The sequence below is a fragment of the Carya illinoinensis genome, chromosome 4 (genome assembly GCF_018687715.1).
Source record: "Carya illinoinensis cultivar Pawnee chromosome 4, C.illinoinensisPawnee_v1, whole genome shotgun sequence".
In the NCBI taxonomy this organism is placed as follows: Eukaryota; Viridiplantae; Streptophyta; class Magnoliopsida; order Fagales; family Juglandaceae; genus Carya; species Carya illinoinensis.
In genome coordinates this window covers 44,265,665-44,283,825 of record NC_056755.1, presented here as the reverse complement: position 1 = coordinate 44,283,825, position 18,161 = coordinate 44,265,665, and the positions used below count along the sequence as shown (strand labels likewise).

The 18,161-nt window shown below is 39.5% G+C and overlaps 1 pseudogene; it reads left to right on the top strand.

The window, feature by feature from the left end:
• Nucleotides 1-7,607: 7,607 nt before the first annotated feature.
• On the top strand, nt 7,608-17,930 carry LOC122306557 (annotated as a pseudogene).
• Nucleotides 17,931-18,161: the final 231 nt, after the last annotated feature.

Sequence of the window (18,161 nt, the reverse complement as noted above, 5' to 3'; positions counted from 1 at the left end):
TGTGAAATTTTTTTAATTCTCTACGTATGGAATTAGACTATGGGTAGTAAATATTGGACAGCAACTAAGATTTCTACAATTCAGTGTTTACCTATACAAACACGTTGGAAATGCTTATATATATATATATATATGCTTACATACATGCCGACATAGAGTATTGTAGTTGAAGGAGAGAGCTTACCTCAGGAGGCTGTGGTGCTTTGAAATGCTGGTCTGATATGGCATCCACGGTGGAGCAACCGTGATTACGAAGGGAGCTGGTGTTTAGAGAGGGCAGCAGTAAACGGTTAATCACAGAGGGAGAGAGAGGGCCTTCGTAAGACTTATAGATAGATCTAGAGAGAGGCAGGGAGATAAATCAATGGTGGAAAATTGAGAGACAGATGAGGAGTTTCCCGGTGAACTGCGACGAGATGGCAGCAGGCTTACAGTGAGTTGCGGCAGCTTCAATTTGTTAGAGAAGAGACATAGAATCCGGGCACCCAATTTCACACTGTTTGTCAAAAACCCTTGATAATTATAGATGAGTTGTAACGGCGGGTCATAGTCAACGCTTCAACCAATAAGCATAAATCACTTCTGGCCAAAATACCTATAGCAGCGACACACACCTGTTGCTATAAACACTAGCCTCACAAGAATCCATTTTAACGCATTTAAGTGAAAACATTTACGGCGAATTTATTTGATTTTAAAAATCTGCCGCAATAAAATTTATTTACCGCTGTTTCATTAGAGTCAAACCTAAGAATGCTACATGAAGATAATTTGTGGCGAGACTGTCTCATAGCAAAATAATTTATTAACGGTGATTTCATAAACTGCAGTATAATACGCATGACCATGCAGCGATTATTTTTTATGTGAACAAAATTTGCCGTAAAATGTTGGTAATGTGCAGCAATCAGAGAATTCAATGCAAATAATAAAACTAAAATTTGGGCTTCATCAATTTTCGGCAGATATCCATCGCCGCAAAAAAAAAAAAAAAAGTGCAGCAAAAGCTGCTTTATGTTGTAGTGGGGTAAAAGTTTCCGAGTTCTTTTTTTTCTCATTCTTTCTTTTTTTGTTTTTTTCTTTTTTTTTGCAAACTGGGTAGTTTCAAATTTAATTGTCCAAAGAACTTTCATATCCTTAAGCAAACAAGATAGTGATCTTCAAATTTTTTTGCCCTTTTTATTTATTTATTTTGGTGGGGTGGGGTGGGGATGTTAGAATATGTGTGGCATCAATAGAGCACTGCTCTTCCAAAACTGGAATCAGTAGCTCCTACACCCTGGACTACCAAACAAGGTACTATGACAGAGCACAAACAAGTGCTCATCTTGAATTGATCCAACTGTAGTTAGTTGGTTGAAGTAGTTACTTTCTTGAATCCACTCAATGCAAGATCATTCAAACACTAACTAGAAGATGCACAAGCAACCTGAAATTATGTACAGTATGACTTCCCAACAATATTTTTGTAGCAAATATGATTACTTGGACTATCTAGTACAAAAATAGAGTTCCATTAACATACAACAAGTGTTCTTAATCAGTGCCAATAATTTGTTAAAGAGATAAGGATAACATAACAATTGGTCATGATCATTGTACTTATTTATACAATAGATATCCAATAGATTTCCACCAGCATTCAACACAACTTACATAACCTAACGGTTTCTTTATATAACCTAACCCATCCATTACATAACCTGTCAGATTGGTAGAGTTTTATTTACAAAAGCAAACCAACATTGGGAATTCACGTAGATCCTATTAAATAACATGAAATAACTATGACAAATCCCCAATACACATGAAGTAGTGTGCGTGAATGCTGCACTTCTGCTTGTTTCATTCAAAGATCAACTTGATCATTGTGGATAGCCAACTTCCTCTTCTCAATCTCATCATTTATCTTGTGAAGCACCATCTCCCTCTTCTCGATCTCATCCTCTATCTTGTGGAGCTCTTCTTCCTTTCTCAACAATTCATTTCCTCTCTTTACAAGTTTGTTCTCTCTATCTTCATTACTATCTGCCTATCTGAAATAGTTGCAATGTGGTAATCCTTGTTATTATTACACATAAAAAAGGATCAACCTCCTTTTAACTTTTGTTTTTTTAAATATTGAATAGGCTAGGTCACAACAAGATTGCATCCTTCAATTTGAAATAGTTTAAACCACAAAGATCTTGAAGAAATAAATGTGCCTTAAGAATTTTGGCACAAAAAGCACATCATGATGAAAAGCCTCAAGCCAAGGGGAAAGAAAAAAGGTTAAAAATCAGAACTACTTTCATAGAATCCCAAAAATCACCGCCTTGTATACAGGCTGCACAATAAGATCAGTCTTTTGGATAGGGCTGTAAATGAACCAATCTGTTTGATAGCTCGTTCGGTACTCGCTCGGTTAAATTCGAATCGAACTCGACTCGTGAAGAAAAAAGTCCGTTCGTTAAAGCAAATACCCGCTCGATTTGTAAATGACACATACTCGACAAAACTTGACTCGACTCGACTAAGATTTGTTTAGGCTCGCTCGTTTATGCTCGAATCGACTCGTTAGCTCGACTCGATTAAAACTCATTCATATATTGATAAATATATACATACACATATGCATATATATATATATATTAGCTAATAATATAAGCATACTACTTTTATAATTAAATATATAATATGTATTCTAATTACTTATGTCTATATAGTAAATATACTTCATAGGTGTATTTTATAATTTGTATAATAATTAGTTGATAAAATTTAATAATTTCATATACTAGTATGTGGGAACCATATATGAAATAGATATATTCTATTATATTAAGTGTATGTATTAATAATATATATAGGCATATAATATATTATTATTTTGGATAAATATCAACTAGTTAGATATTAATTATTTATAAATTTTTTAAAATTTTATAATTTAATAGAGATTCTACTTGTTAGTTGTATAAATTCAATATTATTAGTTCCTATTTATTTATTTTACTAATTATTAAATCTTATTAAAAAAAATTCAAGCTCAAGCTCGGCTCGACTCGAACTCGTTTGTGGGACGAGCTCGAGCTCGAGTTGAGATCTTAGCTTATCGAGTCGAGCTCGAACAAAGAATTAAAAAAAAATCTCAAGCTCGGACTTGAGCTCAAGCTTGAGTATTTTGAGTCGAGCCGAGCTCGGCAAGCCAAAACTTGGCTCGGCTCGGCTTGGCTCGATTACAACCCTACTTTTGAATGAAGTCTTGATATGCTTTCAACAAGCTCTCGGGACGGATTAAAAGACATACATAACCTAATATGCAAAAGAAAGGCAACTCATAAAAATATATTTTGAGAGCATAGAAGAGTTAAGAGATTCAAATCATATTATCATTGTGTTAGAATGTCAAAAGAAGCAGAATTGCAATATTTTTACGAAGGTGAATGAGCTTAAAGACATGCACCAACTTAAAAGTGAGTAAAAAATAAAATAGAGCAAGTCAATCGAGCTAGCCAATGAACTGTAGCTCAACTGGTATCTCCTACCCAAAAGAATATGTTGCCAGAAATAGTTATGAATTCAAGAGCCACCATGCACGTGCATAGCTAATCAATCAAGAATGGAGAGAGAGAGAGAGAGAGAGAGAGAGAGAGAGAGAGAGAGAGAGAGAGAGAGAGAGAGAGAGAGAGAGAGAACATATTTTGAAGAAAGAATTTACTAGTTTGCATCATAACAGGAGTTTGAAGTTCTTTCTAGAATAGTTACCATACTTCTCACTCAAAGATGGAAAATCTTCACCAACTTCTTAATGCCCCCAACTTTAGATGAATACAATATATGAACTATCTTTGCACTTCCTCAGTTTATAACTTATCTCAAGTCTCAACATTTGCATACAACTTTTTTCTCTTTTTAAGTAATATTTGCATACATTTTTTTTTTAAAGTAACATTTGCATACAACTTAAGCTTAACTCAAGGACAAGTTTTAGCTAAACCACCCAACACGCGATTCCATGACAGCATGGCTGACCGAATACCTGTCTATTAAATTATCCCTCCAGTATGACAATGTGGTTGATCACACATCATTAGAGTATTAACCCATTGCAAACTGCTTCAATGGGCAACATCAATCCTATACCACTTAGGTACCTTACACTCAAAGCAACAACGACGGTGACTATCCAGCAGGACTTGGTCATCAATCATAACTATTTCCATACATCTATTTGAAAGCCATTTCACTAGCCATTGTATATTGAGAACATGAAACCGGTTTTAAAAACTTTCTCGAGTTAATTACAACTTTACAAGTCAAAATGAATATTTATTTTTTGATAAGTACAAGTGAAAATGAATTTTATGGTACCTGTGCACAATCCAAAGCAAACAAAAAAGAATCTCCATGCCTCCAATGGCTTCCCCAAAGGTGAAACTTGTTCTTAGACTTTAAAGAATTAAAAGCACACTAACAAGATAAGGAAAAAAAATATCATTAAACTGGCTTGCATCCACATAAGCACGGGCAAGCATAATAGCTAATCAAAACAAAAATAATAATGATTGCTTCAGATAACAAATGAAAATTAATTAGGTTACATGGCATTTATTCACATGCCTGAGAAAGAGTAGCAAATTCTTGCACAAGCAAAGTGAAATCCTAATACTAAAATTACTAGGAAAGAACTTCAAATGCTCTAGCTTTAAGCATGCTCAACAGACCACAAGAGCAAGAGTTTTTTACTCTCAAAGCAACCATCCATTCATGTATGTGTGTGTAGCAAATTTTAACACCAGAAATAACAGCTGCAGGGAAACTTCAAGAACGAAAGACATGGCATTGAGTTATTTGAAATACCAAAAGCCTCAGTTTTTGGTCCCTATATCGATTATCCCTGAATGAACAATGTAAATCATCAACATTCTTCCTTTCAACAATAAAATCAAGTACATATTCATTGTCAACATATTAATGGTGAGCTATCCACATTCCAACAGTAGTAGGGGAAAAACTTTCAATAGTAGTTTCCATTATCCAAAACCAACTACGATAAAGAAAACACTAACCATACCCATCAATATTCAAAGAAGTATGATTAACTAATAGGTAAGAGGATTCAAGAGAACTCACCTCGATTTTGAATCTGAATTACCTACATATATTCTCGATAATTCTGAGTTGACCATGCACCTATGCATTCAAGCACTAATGTGTAGGGTTAGGGTTTCCAGTGAAGGTTTTAGGGCGTGTTCAACGATTGAAGAAACAGAGCAGGACGAAGAACAAATGGCACTCAGGCGTTGTGACTTGTGGGGTCAGGATTACGATGGGGAATATCAAGGCAGGTCCTGAAATGGGGGAATGCGACTGGGGAATGGAGAAGCAGCATTAGGGTTAGGGATAGTTTCAGATTTGGGAGGAACAACGACGGATTAGGGTTAGTGATTTCAATCCTCAAATGGGGGAGGACAGTCTTCAGATAGGGAAATAGATTTCTATGGGGGAGGAGATTTTGATGGTTTCAGTGAGATTTTGATAGGAGGAGGAGATTTCTAGTTTCAGTCTTCAAACGGATAGAAAACACAAGAAAGCACCATTCGATGAAGACGAAATAAGCTTCCCACTCCTCAAAACACAAAATCTCTCTTTCAAATGAAACCGGAAACACGCCGTTTCATTTTCCATGTCAGCGTTGGTGCACATTTGGGTACCCAAGTCGCTTGAAAGAAGAGTTTTCCATTAAAGATAGTCGATTTGGCATTGGTGGCCGATGTTAGGAAAACAAGAAGTACTAATGATAGGGTTGAAATATTCAATTTCAAACCCATATCAACTTTGATCTGCTAGTTTATATATATGGATTTAAAATTTTTGTTTCGTCGACAGAGGTTGCACTACAACATATTTGACCTTTTGCTACCACTTTATTTCCAGCAACTTATAAATTGCCGTAAATGCTTAGTTTTACCCACAAAATTAATGCTTGGAAAAAAAAAAATAGATGCAATGGTGACTAAAACCCATTTTTTCAACAAGAGCATGTTGCCAAAATATTATTTTGACCAAAAAAGTCAATTTTGACACTTTTTCAATATTTTACAACCACAATCATTCATCACTAATTTTAATCGTGTTAAGTTTAATTATTTACCGTGATTTAAATCACTACACAAAAGGCCAATTTCCTTTAATTTTTCTCCCTCTCCCCAATAGTCTCCCCGTAACCTATTCCCTTTCCTGCGCAAACACACCAAGCCCCCTGCCCGTGACCCTGCCTTGTCTTCCCCCCTCCCCGTCTCTCGCACCGACCACTGCCAGCCACCATAGAGCCGCCATGAGCAGTAGCCGCCTCGAGCACACGCACGAGGGTGTCACCATTGAACGCTGCCCATAACCTCTCTATCTCCCTCTCCCCCCCCCCTCTCTCTCTCATCCCTATTCGTTGCAGTTGTTGTGCCGCCAATCCAGTTGCCCAATTCGGTCTTCCCCATCGTGCACCATCGCACATGTAGGAACCGACGTAAGTCGCCCTTTATTCTCACTATTGATTTCACTGTATTCACTGCAACGAAATTTGGGTAAGAAAGCCCGAGCATTAGTTTTGAATTTATACTGTTGTTTTCGTGGCTTGTACATTAGTACCATTTGGAAAGTTGCTTTGGTTTTGGTTGTGTAAGAAACATTAGAGTTTTGACTTCTTAGTTACATTGATGTGTAATAACCTCTGATTTGGGGTGTTGTGGGCGGAGAAAACTCGGTAGTGTGGCTGTTTGGGTTGCTGTATGGATTGTGTGCGACGTGGGGTGTTGCTGGTTGTGGCATTGTTGGTGAAGAAGACTTGACTGCGTGGCCTAATTCTCTCATATTAATAACATTTTATGATTACGTATCTTGGCATGGCCTAATTGCTTTATGTATATGTAACTGGTTAACTTATACTGTCATATTTGGTATAGTGTCTAGACCTTTAGCTTTAGTATGACCTCAAAAGTGATAGTTAGATGGCAGTTTTGTAGTTACTTATCACTTAAAAGGCTGGGTTGTTATGGTTACCCCGAACAATTTTTTTATATGTTTCAGTTCTAATTGTATCTTGAATATTGGGTTTTGTGTTACATAGAAATATTGAAGCTTTATTCACTAAATATGCTGGCTAAACATTTTGTTTGGGTTTGAGTTAATTTTGATTATGAGTTATATTCATTTTGGTGGTTCAAATATCTACCATGCTACCACTTGGATCTGTACCTCGTTTTTAGGGTAGATGGAAGGTTCAAATGTGGGATTTACTTTTGGATAAAGATGGTAATTTTTGGGTCTTCCTCATTCTCATCTGGGGTGTCACATTGTGGGTTAATTATAAAACGTAGAAATAATTTCTGGATTTTATATTGCTAGTTTTTTATAATTTATATGTTTAAATTATTAATATACGTTTAAAATTTATAATTTTATCAATAAGATCCTATCTTGTATTTTCGTTGTATCTAACTTTTATTTTATTTTAGCTTTGAGTAGGGTTTGAGGCTTTGAGCCTCCTTTCTAGGGCTTTTCTTTCTTCACTTTAAAGCCCCCAAAAACCCAAGCCTATTAACTTTTCTCAATCGCAAAACCAACATCTCATGGGTTCTCAGCGGCCTGGTGTTTCTCCTGAGCCACTCTCAGCATTGGGACGTAGTTCCGATAAGCTTAGCCTTCCGACGCTTCAATCCAAGATGAAGTCCGACCTAGAAGGGTACGAGTTAGAGTTGGTCCTCGTCTACAACCAATTCAAATCCTACTTGGAGCTCTTCCAGCAACAAGCTGCGCTTAGCTTCACCTCCATCACCGGCATCACCACCGACCCCACCGTAGCCAAAGACCTCGGCGATAGGGCCATGCTCTTCGCCCATGTCACACCTTTTTATCCTCATCACCTTGCCGACTTCCCCAAGCAACTCTCCCATTTCCTAGCCTCCTCCGCGTGTTCGCTGCCCTCGAGTTTGAGATGTCATATCGTTCAATCGCTCATTCTCCTTGCTAATAGGAAGGTAATATCGCTAAATCTCACAAAGAAAAAATAAAAATTGATGTGATTTTTATTTTATACGGAGCTTTTTCATATTGAATTTGGCATATTTTGTTGTTTTACTTTAGATGGTTGATATTGGGGACACCCTAGCTTTGTTCATGGAGCTACAGATTATGGGCGATAGGGCTTTAAGAAAATTGGCGTTCTCTCATGTTGTTCATAGCATCAGGCGAATGAATTAGAAGCATAAGAACGAGGTTAAGAATCGTCCGCTTCAAAATATCTTGTTTTCACTGCTTCAGGTTTGTATTAGTAATTTTTTTGCCTAATCAATGAGCAAAGCTTCGTCGGAGTGATAATTGATTTTTATATTTTGTAAATATTTTGATAGCAAGAGGATGAAGCAAAAGCCAAGAGATCGTTTATCACCCTATGTGAGCTTCACCGAAGAAGAGTTTGGTTCGATGATAGAACTGCAGATGCAATTTGTACTGCATGTTTTCATTCTTCATTAAGGTATATGAGTATTGTTTTTTTGTTGGTAATCATGGGTAATTTATAATCTTTGAACATTTGAAAATCACAACCTGCATTTGAATTACTTAGGATCATGATTGCTGCTCTATCATTTCTCCTTGATTATGAGAAGATTCAAGATGACGATGATAGTGATGCTTCGAGCAGTGAAGATGACTTGAGTCCTCAAGTCACTCGAGCTGTACTTTGTAAAGAGGCTGTTTATAAGGTTGGTTGTAGATTTCACTAGGTTGTTCACACAACAATTCAGATTACCCCAATATATTTTAGGAGTACTATGGGATGGAATTTACAATTCTACTCCCGCCCAAGAAAATTACCTCCTACTGCAGGGACAACTGTTGGGTAATGAAGTACATATTTTTTTTATTGCGTTTAAGGCAGTAGATATTTTGAGAAGTCATTTGTAAAAATTTAAAAATTCTTTTAAGAATACAACACTTCATGGGTATCTTGTATTGACTATAGGCACACCATAAAGGAACAGTTTCGAGCAAGAAGAAAAAGCAAGCGAAAATACAGCGTGCAATTCGTAGCATGAAAAGACAGCAACGCTTATCATCAGAAAAAACGACCTCATTTTATTATTATTCACCTCTTAGCCATCTTAGGGATGCACAGTTTCTTATGTTTTTTCATTATCTTCTGTCCAATTACTTCTAATATTTCCCATGTGGATAGAACAAGATTTTACATTTCTATTCACTTGCAGGGATTTGCTGAGAAGTTATTCTCTCGTCTTCAAACATGCAATGAACGTTTTGAGGTGAGAAAAGTTATCTGCATTTTTTCCTGAATGACAACTGTTGAGGGAAAAATGAGCGTGTTGGCATATTCTTGTGAAAACCTGTGTAAAATGGTGTTGTAACAAGTGTTGTTGCGGAAGGATTGAAGTGGGCTTGAAGTGTGCTCATTATTGGTCAAAAGAAGCGACTTCGCTCGACCCTCGCTCGACAGAGCGCTCGAGCGAACTCAGGCAGATTCAACAGCTCGACCATCGCTCGACATACGGCTCGAGCGAACTCAGGCAGATTCAACCGCTCGACCATCGCTCGACATACAGCTCGAGCGAACTCAGGCAGATTCAACCGCTCGACCCTCGCTCGACACTGAGCTCAAGCGAACCCAGGCAGAGTGTGTCGCTCGACCCTCGCTCGACACTGAGCTCGAGCGAACTCAGGCAGAGTCGACCGCTCGATACTCGCTCGACATGGCGCTTGAGCGAACTCAGGCAGATTTCGGCGCTCAACCTTCGCTCGAGCCAATGTTCCAGATCACTTACAATGTAGGGTTTTGAACGCCTCATTTGATGGGAACTATAAATAGAACATGTTAGCTTCTGTTCTATGTGTGGAGAATCAGAGCAAAAACCCTAAGGGCCTCCAAGAACTTCTTAGAGCAACCTCTCCCCCATTTGGTTGATTCTCTCTTGGAAAAATATTTCTCCATCATAACACATTCAAAATCAACTCTTATTTGAGTCCATTGAAGTGGACATTGCTGTTGGCCGGAAGAGTCCGGAGCTGCCGTTGATGCAGAGATCGAGAGGTTCTCGTGGGAAGCTATAGGAAGGTCGGAGTTCCGACACTACATGCGTGTAGAGATCGAGTGGGTCACTCGTGGTGTTGCAAGCCAAGTTTAGCTACTACAAAGGTTTTGTGAGTGTTCTAAATTGGTTGTAACAAACTAAAGTTTCTATAGTGGATTTGAGGTGGTGTCTTACACCCGGAGTGGTTTTAGATTTTGAAGTTCAAATGAGTTTCCACTCCGTGAACAAAATCATGTGTTGATTATTTGTGTTATTTGTTTCATTTATTATCTGCTTGTTTGATTAATTTTCAAAAGGCCATAAAAATTAGATTACACCTATTCACCCCCCCTCTAGGTGTAGTGTTGTGTAGAACCACTGCTTTTTCAATTGGTATCAGAGCGGGTTCACTCCGCTAGGATTTAGTTCCTGAGTGTGATCCTGCTGTAGTGGTTTAAATGGATAGGTCTCAATCACTCACATCTCCACCATTTTTTGATGGAAGTAACTATGCGTATTGGAAGGTTCGAATGAGAGCTTTCCTTAAGTCTGTGGATGAACGAGTGTGGACCTCTGTAACAAAGGGATGGAAACAACCGGTTGTATTCATTGAGGGAGTCGAAACCCCTAAGGGTGTGGAAAATTACTCTAGGGATGAAGTCAACGAGTGTAGTTGGAACAGCAGAGGCCTGAATGCGATATTCATGGCCGTGTCCCAGGAGGAGTTCAAGAGAATCTCCATGTGTGAAAATTGCAAAGAGGCATGGGACATTCTTGAGGTTACCCATGAAGGTACCAAGGCTGTAAAAAATTCTAAACTTCAAATGCTGACCACCAACTTTGAAGAACTTAGGATGAAGGATGATGAAACTTTTGATGGCTTCTATAGCAAACTTAATGATATTGTCAATTCTCGTTTTAATTTAGGGGATAGAATTCCTGAGGACAGAATTGTGAGAAAAGTCCTTAGATCTCTTCCTGAGAGGTTTCGTCCCAAAGTCACTGCTATAGAAGAAAGCAAAGACTTGGACAACATGAGAATTGAAGAGTTGGTGGGTTCCTTACAAACCTATGAACATACTCTTCCTATGGATAAGAAAAACAAGTCCATAGCCCTCAAAGCTATTAGAGAAGAGTCTGGTGAATCTTCTGACGAACTTGCCATGAGTGACAAGGAGATAGCATTTTATGCTAAAAAATTCAGGAAGATGTTTGCCCAGAAAAACCCAAGACAAGAGAAGAGAAGGTTCAAGGGTATCAATGGAGGTTCTAGTTCAGAGAACCGAGAAGGGAGGTATAAGCGAGAAACTAGAGCTGTCAATGACAATATTCAGTGCCATGAATGTCATGGTTTTGGTCACATTCGACTTGAGTGTGCGAATTACAAAAAGGCCAAAGAGAAAGCTAATGCTGCTTCATTGACTGAAAGTGAGTCTGAGTCAAGTGACTCACAAGAGAGTTCTCCCAGGAAGAAAAATTTCAACTACATGGCTTTCACTTCCTCTGTTGCAGGAAAAAGTCATAACAGTGAATCTGTGGTTGAAATTGAGAGTGTTTCTGAAAATGAATCCGGGGATGAAGATGACTTGCAGGAAATCTATGAGAAGTTGTATAAGGAATGTGTAAAATTGAGGAAACTCAATAAAGCACATATTGAGGAAATAGATTTGTGCAAAAGAGAAAATGAAGGACTTCAGGGCAAACTAAGAGAAGCCATTGGTCTAACAGATGAGTTGCAAAAGAGGAATGTGACTTTGGAAGATAAAGTAACAACTCATGAAAATGAGCTAACTTTGTTAAATACTAAGTTGCAGAAATTCTCCATTGGGACAAACCAGCTTGACAAAATCCTAAGTTTAGGAAAGTCCTCTAGTGATAAAAGTGGCTTAGGCTATTTTGAAGAGAATCCTGATGCTCCTTCAAGCTCAAAAGCCTTCGGTAAAAATGTGAGAACCACAGTGTTTGTTCCTGAAATGACTGAGAAAAGGAAGGCTCATCCATCTGAAAAGGGTAAGAAGCCTGTGCAAGTGCAAAAGTCTGTTCCTCCTCCCAAAAGACAAGGAGCTCGCAACATGAGCCCCATATGTCATCATTGTGGGAAGCTAGGCCATATTAGACCAAACTGTTTTAAATTAATGAGTCACTTTGTGCATGCTCCTGCATTTGTTAATAGTAGAACTGCTTATCCTTCTGGAAGGGGTAAGAATTACATGAATGACTCTAAGAATGTCTCAACCTTCTTGAGACAAAGAGCTCACAAAGCAAGCCCTGTGTGTCATCATTGTGGTAAGATTGGTCACATCCGACCAAACTGTTTTGAGCTTAAGAGGCACACCAAGAGAATTGAAAAGCCCTTCTCAAGAAAATGGATACCAAGGTGGATCATCCAAAAGGGAAAGACGCGAGCCACACATGGTTTTGGTGCTGTAGACTGACAGGTATGCATTACATGCATTGCATACATTACATGCATTTTTGTTTTATTTTGTTGTTGTTTGTTTTTTTGTTGTTGTCTAGTTTCTTTGTCGTTGTTTGCTGCCCCTACATGCACTTCATGATTGGGCTATATGATAGTGGGGTTGTTAATTCTAAAATCTAAGTGCATGTGTCTTTTGAGATTTGTATCATACTTCTATATTTTACAAAGATTTGGAACATGAGTATCTCGTGTAATCTGTGACTGGCATCACACACTTCACTCCAAACTCGGTCAATTGACATTTCACCACTTGTGAGTTTATTGGGGAGGCAATCAAAAGTGGTAGGAAGCTCTATCTTCATACAGAATTGACCACGGGCTAGATGACCTCATCATGGTTCATTTGTGCAAAAATATGTATCTCAAAAGGAAAAGAAAAAGTGAAGTTGAAATAAAAAAAAAAAAAAAAAAAAAAAAAAAAAAAAAAAGGAGGGTGAAAAACAGAATAAGTTTTCTGTTTTCTTGAACATACTGAGACAAGTATTTAAACAGAAAGATTCAGGTCCTAGCAGCATTAGGTTTGACTTTTTGTGTCTTGAATGAGCTTCCCAAGCACCTATGGTTTCATGTTCAGCCCAGCCCCACACACGCCTTACGGTTGAAATTTCTTGATTGAGTAAGGACCGCTTTAAACACGCACGTCTATATTACTTGTGATACTTTGTTTTAAATTGCGTGTTTTATGGGAATATGATGCTTCTCTACATTTGATAAGTACTCTTGGTGTGAAAATTGACATTCCCAGTATTTGTCCAAGTCATGTGAGTGTTGTATGCTTCAAAACTGGGCAAAATGTGTTTTTCTGGAGGTCTCGCTCGACCCCGCTCGAGCGAAACCCGCTCGACAGCCGCTCGAGGGTTTTAAGTTCGCTCGAGCGAACGACTGATATAAAACTCGAGCGCCGCTCGAGCCGCTCGAGCAGACTTCCCTGTTTCGTGCGTTTTCTCCCCTCCGTGCGATTTTCTTCCTCCTTTTTCTCAAATTTCTTCGTTTAAACAAGTGTTTTTCTTCCGAAATCATCTTCAAACCAAGGTAAATCCTTTTCTCTCTTGTATTTTCGTGATTTGATGCTTTTATTTTAGGGTTTTTCCGTGTGTTGTTATGCATTTGGGTTTCGGATTGGGTGTTTGAGGGTCTTTCTTCGATTGTTTTTCTTTTATCTTGTTTTATTGAGGCTATTGTATAGCCATTGTTGGATTGGTTGTATTTAGGAGGTTTTTGAAACTCCCATGGGTCTATACCCGAGTTTCTCACTTGGATGCACTCCAAGTGTTCGATAAAATGCCTCAATGAAGTGTGTTTTTGGTTTTTCATCATGCATTGGCATAGCATTGCTCCCATATCTATTTCATGTCTATCCTAGGTTTGAGACATCGTTTAACTAGGATTGCATTATGTTTTGAAGGTGTTTTGGTTTAGAATTGGCATTGGTTTGCACATGGGTCATGCATGAGGTTTGGCTTTCGCTTGCCAATGGGTTGGAATTGGCTTGTAAATGGCTTGGCATTGTCATTGCATAAGAGTCATGCAAATGGGTTGGCATTAGCTTGTAAATGGCTTGAGTTGTCATTGCATATGTGTCATGAATGTGGTTGGCATTAGCATGCATGTTGGTCTTTCACATGAGTAGGCATTAGCATGCATATGGGACACTTTGACCTAGGCATTTGTTATTGTTTTGAAAAATGAGGAGTGACATCGGGCATGCACCGAGTCTTGCATTGTTAGTTGGCATTGTTGCGTCAGCATGCATGCATCCATCACGTCTTTGCATTGCCTTAGCCTTATCTAACGTCTTTGACTCTGTCTACAGCCGACACCATGTCTCGACGTGTTCGTCCTCGCCAAAACCCTCCTGCACCCGTTCAAGCCCAATTCCATAGTGCCCGAGCCCAAGAGTTATACTCTCAGAACTTCTCGCATCGTACTCCCATAGTCGAGCGTGAAGTGACATTAGGTGAGCTTACCGAGACTATAATTCCCCGTATTTTTGAGTCTCGTCAGTGGCAGGCATTGACCACTGGTCATCCCACTCCTTCTGTGGAGTTGGTTAGGGAGTTTTACTCCAATATTCATGACATATCTGTTAATGACTCATTTGAAGTCAGTCTCAGGAATGTTGTTTTCCGAGTCACTCCGGGCATGATAGCGACTCTGCTAAATGCCCCTCGTGAGCTCTATCCTGAGTTTCCCTACTCACAGACATCTCCTCCAAGTCCACAAGTCATTGCTACTTGTCTTTGTGGCCGACCTAGTAGTTGGGAAGGGACAACCCCTATTTCAACTGCTCGTTTTACCCCCGATCACCTCATTCTTAGTAGGATTGTTCTTACGAACTTAGATCCTACTGGTCATAATAGTGATGTGGGTCTTGACCGTGCCCGTCTGCTGTATGCCTTGATCAATGGTGTCTCCATTGATCTAGGAAGTCTTTTGTGTCGGGTTATTGTTGAGGCGTATCGGTCCTCCGAAACACGGACTGGTTTGCCCTTACCGTGTTTAATCACCCGAATAGCTCTCTCCCAATCTGTTGCTTTCCATCCTCAGGAGCCGAGAATTGCCCTTAAGGCTCCTATTGGTCGTAGGACGGTCCAGTTGAGTCGTGCTCACACAACTCCACAGCCTATCCGTGTTGAGCACCCTCCCGCTCCCTCCTCTCAGCCTTCGAGCTCTCGACCATCTAGTTCTCAGCCGTCTACCTCGGCCCCATCCAGCTCTCAGCCATCTTCCTCAGCCCCCGGTTCGTTGGAGCCCAGTCTTCAGCAGGTACTTGGGTATCTAGCTCGACTTGACGCCCGGTTCGACAGCCTTGAGGTGAAAGTTGACAACCTGCAACAACTTGTGACTCAGCGCTTCAATGACATCGAGAGGCAGCTCAATGAGGATGATGAGGATACCGATGGTGATGATTGAGACCCTTGGCCTCTTGTGACAAAAAGGGGGAGATTGATTGTTGAGGGGGAGATATTGTTGAGGGGGAGTAGTACAGTATTAACTCAGGGGGAGTGTTACTTGTACTAACACATTTTTTTTGTTTTGGGGGAACAACAGCTTTTGGTTATGCCTGTTGATTTATATCTCTTGTTAGCTGCTGATTGTTTGACTAATGTTTCTTGAACTCAATCTATGATTTGTTGTTTAATGGAATATTTCTCTTCTAAAACCTGTACTTGACATGAATTATGATTTGAGAATTGCAAATACGTTTTTGTGCATATGTGAATGGGTATGTTTAACCGTTTGCTAAGCGTGTGCAGAAATTTTTCAACATGTTCAAGAATATGGATCTAATTGGGTGTGCTAGGATTAGGTCATATGTATAGGTTAGAGGTTTTGTCACAGAAATGCCAAAGAGGGAGATTGTTGAGGGAAAAATGAGCGTGTTGGCATATTCTTGTGAAAACCTGTGTAAAATGGTGTTGTAACAAGTGTTGTTGCGGAAGGATTGAAGTGGGCTTGAAGTGTGCTCATTATTGGTCAAAAGAAGCGACTTCGCTCGACCCTCGCTCGACAGAGCGCTCGAGCGAACTCAGGCAGATTCAACAGCTCGACCATCGCTCGACATACGGCTCGAGCGAACTCAGGCAGATTCAACCGCTCGACCATCGCTCGACATACAGCTCGAGCGAACTCAGGCAAATTCAACCGCTCGACCCTCGCTCGACACTGAGCTCAAGCGAACCCAGGCAGAGTGTGTCGCTCGACCCTCGCTCGACACTGAGCTCGAGCGAACTCAGGCAGAGTCGACCGCTCGATACTCGCTCGACATGGCGCTTGAGCGAACTCAGGCAGATTTCGGCGCTCAACCTTCGCTCGAGCCAATGTTCCAGATCACTTACAATGTAGGGTTTTGAACGCCTCATTTGATGGGAACTATAAATAGAACATGTTAGCTTCTGTTCTATGTGTGGAGAATCAGAGCAAAAACCCTAAGGGCCTCCAAGAACTTCTTAGAGCAACCTCTCCCCCATTTGGTTGATTCTCTCTTGGAAAAATATTTCTCCATCATAACACATTCAAAATCAACTCTTATTTGAGTCCATTGAAGTGGACATTGCTGTTGGCCGGAAGAGTCCGGAGCTGCCGTTGATGCAGAGATCGAGAGGTTCTCGTGGGAAGCTATAGGAAGGTCGGAGTTCCGACACTACATGCGTGTAGAGATCGAGTGGGTCACTCGTGGTGTTGCAAGCCAAGTTTAGCTACTACAAAGGTTTTGTGAGTGTTCTAAATTGGTTGTAACAAACTAAAGTTTCTATAGTGGATTTGAGGTGGTGTCTTACACCCGGAGTGGTTTTAGATTTTGAAGTTCAAATGAGTTTCCACTCCGTGAACAAAATCATGTGTTGATTATTTGTGTTATTTGTTTCATTTATTATCTGCTTGTTTGATTAATTTTCAAAAGGCCATAAAAATTAGATTACACCTATTCACCCCCCCTCTAGGTGTAGTGTTGTGTAGAACCACTGCTTTTTCAACAACCTCGGACGTTTTTTTTATAAGATGTTTTTATATCCAGGTAACATATGTTAATGTGTTGCAGTTCTTCTCTTGCTGTATTAGGTTTTCTTTCTTTATGAGTCGGGCTAACTAAGATTGTCAATGGGTACTTCTAATGTTCTTTGGAACCCTTAGGGGTTGGCTCAAGTGGTTGAGGCCTTGGTATTGGTGGTATGCTCTCTCTAGGTCTAAGGTACCTCCTTTGGGTGCAAATAATTTTTAGGACAGTGTAAATTAAGACTTGCTTTACACAAAGAGGGAGGATTAGAAGCTTAGTGTAACACCCCCTTCCCATAGAGTTAAGAATGCTACTAAATTATGAAGCATAACATGAAGATGTTTAGTTAACTCGCAAAACTTGGTCTATACCCGGCTCGCTTCCTCAAAACATCCACGTCATCACCTGGGACATTCGAAGTTGAATATGCATATGCATGGCACAGCATTAATTGTGACATAGCAATATTTGTATGCATGGCTATCATATCATGACATCCTTGGCATGAATCTTGCATGGAGCGTAATATCCACAAACAATACCATTGTAATCCAACAAGGATTCATAAAGATACATAGATGGCCTTACATAGATACAAGTGAACAAAATTTTTCCAATACAAAGAACATGGAGTGGTTTTTGGGTGTTTCATTTTTACCTTGAATTTGCATCAGCCATTAAGGAACTTTTCCAATGATTTTGAATGATAAAAATCCAGGACAGGGAGCTGTGAAGTGGGTGACACACTGATGGCAGCAGTTAACAATCTTTTTTGGGTTCCCTTTGGTGCTGTAAATGCATGGACAGCAGCACTCAATGAGAGCTATAATCATATAGGTGGAGTTGCATCAAAGGGAGTCTGTAAATTTTTAAGGATGCTCAGTTAGATTTGTTGTAAGATAGGGTAAAGCAAAGAGAATGGTAATCATGTAGTTTTAAACCTGGAAAGCCAAAACAAGGGAAAAATAGTATTTGTACCTGCCACATAATAGGGAATCTGGAAGGACTTTTTCTTACAATTTTCTTACCTGGGTTTTGGGAAACCTATTTCTATGGATAATGGTGAAGGAAACTTGAAAGAACAAGGCTGCAAAGGGGTGGCAAAGAAGAAACTCTGGATTGAACC